Source organism: Mesoplodon bidens, assembly GCF_964165515.1.
Source record: "Mesoplodon bidens genome assembly, chromosome: 2".
Lineage (NCBI taxonomy): Eukaryota > Metazoa > Chordata > Mammalia > Artiodactyla > Ziphiidae > Mesoplodon > Mesoplodon bidens.
In genome coordinates, this window is record NC_138177.1 from 6,913,620 (window position 1) to 6,918,680 (window position 5,061).

The following is a 5,061-nucleotide window of genomic DNA, read 5'->3' on the forward strand; positions in this document are numbered from 1 at the left end:
TTTTTAGTTGAATTGATTAACATTGAAGAGGAGTAATCAAATTGGAATGATCATTTTATTCTAAAAGTTCTTATATTTGAGTTATCCCTGTTCACCCAAAATTTGCCTTATGTATTTTCTTAAACCATAGGGAATAAAATCACACAACTTGCAGCAAAATAATTAAAAACTGTAAGGAAGAAGAACATATGTAATAAATAATTTAAAGTGATTTCACTAAACATCAAGGTACACTGGCCTTGTAACTTTTTTCAATAGGGCCTATGGAAGGAAAAAATAATCCTCTCTGTTTCTCAATTTGGGGGGTCCTCCTGAATGTTGTCTCATATTTTCTTGTCTTCTAAGATAAATACCTTTGATACTTTTTTAAAGGTCATGTTTTGAAAATATGTTTAGTGTAAAGCAATGCAAGGTAGAAGACTATATTTGGAACTTCTGATTTAACAGCACACACAGTCTATAAAATTAAAATTTTGACAGTTTATGTTAAAATTTGTCAATGCAAATATGGTGACTGATGGATATATTGTTTAAACAATTTTCTCCTAAGGTTTTTTTTTAAAATGTTTTTATTGGAGTATAATTGCTCTACAATATGTGTTAGTTTCTGCTTTATAACAAAGTGAATCAGTTATACATATACATATATCCCCATATCTCTTTCCTCTTGCATCTCCCTCCCTCCCACCCTCCCTATTCCACCCTTCTAGCTGGTCACAAAGCACCGAGCTGATCTCCCTGTGTTATGTGACTGCTTCCCAGTAGCTATCTGTTTTATATTTGGTAGTGTATATATGGACATATATACACTAACACTCTCTCACTTTGTCCCAGCTTACCCTTCCCCCTCCCCGTGTCCTCAAGTCCATTGTCTAGTAGGTCTGTGTCTTTATTCCCGTCTTGCCCCTAGGTTCTTCATGACCTTTTTTTTTTTTTTTGATTCCATACATATGTGTTAGGTTTTAATTATATTACTTTAAAATGCACAACAGTGAGAATTTCTGAATGTTTTATTAAAATGATAAAATTTTATTTCCCAAGAGCAAACTCTAGTCACTAAATAGCATTTGTGAATTGAAATTATTTTTGTTATTAGGCTTAAAACTTTAAGTGACTTTTTTTTTCTCAGTTTGCGAATCATTTGTTCAATTTTGGAAAAAAAAAAGATCAATAGCACAAATACACTCATATTTACTTTACTGTATTTTGTAGATTTAAGTTTGATAGCTTGAGGGTGTTTTATATTTTCATATCTTCTGAATGTATAAAACAGTGAGCTAAAGTTTTGAAATCCTGATATACCACAAGATAATCTTTTCCCTCGATCTTTAACTTTGAGGTAAATACAGATATTTTTCTTAATCTTAATTGATATATCTCCTACTCTACCATAATGAAGAACTTAATTCTCCTTCATTTTAATTTACAATACAGTCAGAACAATCAATATTTGCTGAAAAACTTGTAATTAATTTTCTTCTTCATTTTAAATTTTCAATGGACAAAAAGTAATTCGAGAATTCTTGTAATAGAATTTTGCATGAAAGAACTCCTTTTTTTATAGCACATCATTACAATGTGCAAAGCAGCCTCTTTTGCAATCCTATGGGCCAGTTAAGGTTTTTTTTTTCTTTTCTTTTTTTACAGATGCAGAAAATGAGATTCAGAGAGAATAGATATTGGGACTATAATTCAAATTTTAGATATTTGTCTGTAGATAATAGAAGTATTTCTTTTGTGCAGTAGCTACCTTTGCAGAGTCTTGAAAGATTCTTCAGGTACTTCAGGTGGTTGTTCAAAAGTTATGGAACATATCACTCAGGGTTGTTAATAGAGCAGAATATATGTTTATGAAAAGGATACTAGGTAACTTTTTTATTACTTTTTTTTATTGGAGTATAGTTGATTTACAGTGTTGTGTTAGTTTCAGGCTTACAGCAAAGTGAATCTGTTATACATTTCCATATATCCACTCTTTTTTTTTAGATTCTTTTCCATATAGGCCATTACAGAGTATTGATTTGAGTTCCCTGTGCTATACAGTATGTCCTTATTAGTTATCTGTTTTATATATAGTAGTGTGTATATTTCAATCCCAATCTTCCAATTTATCCCTCCCTCTCTTACCCTCTGGTAACTATGTTTATTTTTCACATCTGTAACGTTATTTCTGTTTTGTAGATAAGTTCATTTGTGCCCCTCTTTCTTTTTAGATACCACATATAAGCAATATCATATGATATTTGTCTTTCTCTGACTTACTTTACTCAGTATGACAATCTCCAAGTCCATCCATGTTGCTGCATATGGCATTATTTCATTATTTTTTATGAAGATTGAGAATCAGGCTCAATGCCTTCCATTTAGGAACTAAGCCCAAGAACAAAAACAACAACAGTAATATTGTAGGACTGGTTTGATGAGGAAACCACAGCCCTTCTCACTGACTACTGAGTGCCACAAGTTGCTCCCTGCTGGAAACAGACCCTATAGACTTTCCTGCTACAATGGAAGAAGCAAGAACTCTACTACACAGATTTCTTTCATCAAGAACTCCAGGATGAGGGGAATCTATGTGAATTATATCTCCTGGAGTGTTCAGAATTGAGGTCCTTTTTAGCTCCAAAATCAAGCTAAGTCTGATTGGCAAAGTCTTGACACATAACTTGAACCCCTTAGCTGTAAGGGCTGAGGAGAGAGTATATAGCGTTTTAACATCCTATGGTGAGTCAGATCTATAACTGAGATCATAAGATGTAGACAGAGGTGGGTCCAGTATTATTTCTGGGGTGTCTTGAGTAGTAGTATAGTAGTGGTGGTGGTAATAATAATAAGATATAAAATTAGGTGTAGGAACTTTAAATGGGTCTGAATAGAAGTGGTTAAAGATGAAGTCTTTACCTAGATATGGATTATAGGAGAAAGACATTGTCTTCTGAAATTAAGCTTGACATTAGCTGTAGATATTTGTGGTTTTTCTTTGTCAGATTAAAAAAGGTCCCTTCTATTCCAAGTTTGCTGAGAATTTTGTTTTAAATCATGAATGGATGCTGAATGTTGGCAAATACTTTTTCCTCACCTATTGCTATGATCCTTTGTTTTTGTCTTTGTTAACTGTCTTAAGATAATGAATTACACTGATTAGTTTTCTAATGTACTAGCCTTGCATTCCTAACATAACTCTCCTGATTGTGCTATTTTGTTTGTTTTTATATATTATTTAAATTTGCTAGTATTTCATTAAGATATTTTACATCGATTTTTATGTCATATTGTTCTTATTATTATTATTATTTCTGTCTTTTGTGTCAAAAGATGCTGGCCTCCTCAAGTGAGTTGAGAAGGGCTGCTGTCTCTTAAATTTTATGGAAGACATTTTTAAGAACTGGCATTAAGTCTTCCTTAAATGTTTGGTGTAATTCACCAGTGAAGTCATCTATGCCTGACATTTTCTTTTTCAGAAAGGTTTTAGCTACAAATTTAGTAATGAACTATGGAAATGATCTCTGAAAGTATAGTCTTGTAGCTACAAATTTAGTACTACTCATGTTATCTATTTCTTCTAGGATGAGTTTAGGTAATTTGAGTTTTTCAAGGAATTGATCCATTTCATCTAAGTCGCCAAGTAATAATACTATACATTTCCCTCCCATCTTGATGTAAGTGTATTCTTCAGATTTGATAGGTTGTCTTTTCATTTTCATTTAGTTCAAAATGTTTTCTATTTTTCTTTGAGACTTCTGCTTTTGTCAATGTAGTATTTTGTAGAGTTTTGCTTGCTTTTTAAAATATTTATAGGTGTATCTGATATCCTGCTATTTTTTATGTTTAATTCTCTTTTTGTCAGAGAATATTGTCTGAGTAATTTTAATTCTTTGAAATTCAATAAGATTTGTTTAGTGACCTAGAATATGATCTAGCTTGGTAGACAAGGGCATTGCTAAATCATGTGGGTCAAGTCTTCCTTGTGTGTTACAGTTTTATGATGTGGAGGATATTTAGAATCTGGGTATTCTGCCTCTAAATGCCAGTAGTTTATAAAAATTATTTTGCAACCAAGTTTTCCTCAGAAATTTTTAGATGCCTGTTGGGAGCAGCAATGCTTCCTATTGAAAATAACTAATTTAAAGAATCTTGGGTTGGATTCTTCTCTCACCTCCATGTGCCAGCTTGGATTTTTCTCCCTCTTTCTTAGCTCTGTAGTTCTTCCAGGCTACTTTCTAGCAATTTGATTCTAAAGCATCACCTTCCACTGGAACCCAAAGGTCTGGGGGAGCTTCAAGCTCCCAATGGATTCATATGAGGTTAACCCAACCTGGAGCCTGGAGCCTTGAGTCTCCTCAAATGTCCATCGATGAAAATTCCCAGGCAATTCCAGTTGCCTCTCAAACTATGTCTGAAGTGTTAATAAAGAACCTCAGTAACTTGATGCTCAACCCTAGTATCAAATTGCCCTTCATTCTACCAGAAGGTCTACCTCAACCTACTGGGCAGTTACTTGGTGAAAACATACCCTGTAGGAGAGGGGTGAGGACCATGTTAACTGATCAGAGAGATAAGATGGAGTGGCTGATTCAATCTATTAAAAAGTGCTACTGCAAAGGAGTTTCTCCATCTGACTCTCAAAGAGAACCACTGCAGAACGACGTTGAGACTCCCTCAAGAGTGCAAAGATTTAGATGCAGCTGTCGTTTTTGCCGGTCTCATAGAGATCCTTCTGAGGATAATTATGAGAATTATTACACCAATAAGTATTACAGTAATTATGACATGGAGTGGGATGAGCCATAAACGTCATTCTTGTACTGTTCTTTCTTGCTGGCAATTTTAGGTTCATCATGAAGCAGCTTGGGAAAGATTATGTACCAATATTTTGATAACCTATATTATAAGTTCTGTGATGTCTTTTTTTCTTGCATCTCTTTTCTACCTTAATACAGTAACTTATAAGGAATCTATATAGCTTGCATTTGAATGACTTGAATATACTTTAGTTCCACTTTGTGAAACAAATTAACTTGTGTGGAAGGAATGTGAAGAAAACATTGGGTGGCTTGGCCA

At 33.6% G+C, this 5,061-nt stretch overlaps 1 pseudogene across 1 annotated transcript; it reads left to right on the forward strand.

Moving 5' to 3' along the window:
• Positions 1-4,163: 4,163 nt before the first annotated feature.
• On the forward strand, positions 4,164-4,791 carry LOC308612439 (developmental pluripotency-associated protein 3-like; annotated as a pseudogene). The gene has a single exon. The product of its transcript is annotated as a developmental pluripotency-associated protein 3-like (transcript).
• The last annotated feature ends 270 nt before the right edge of the window (positions 4,792-5,061 follow it).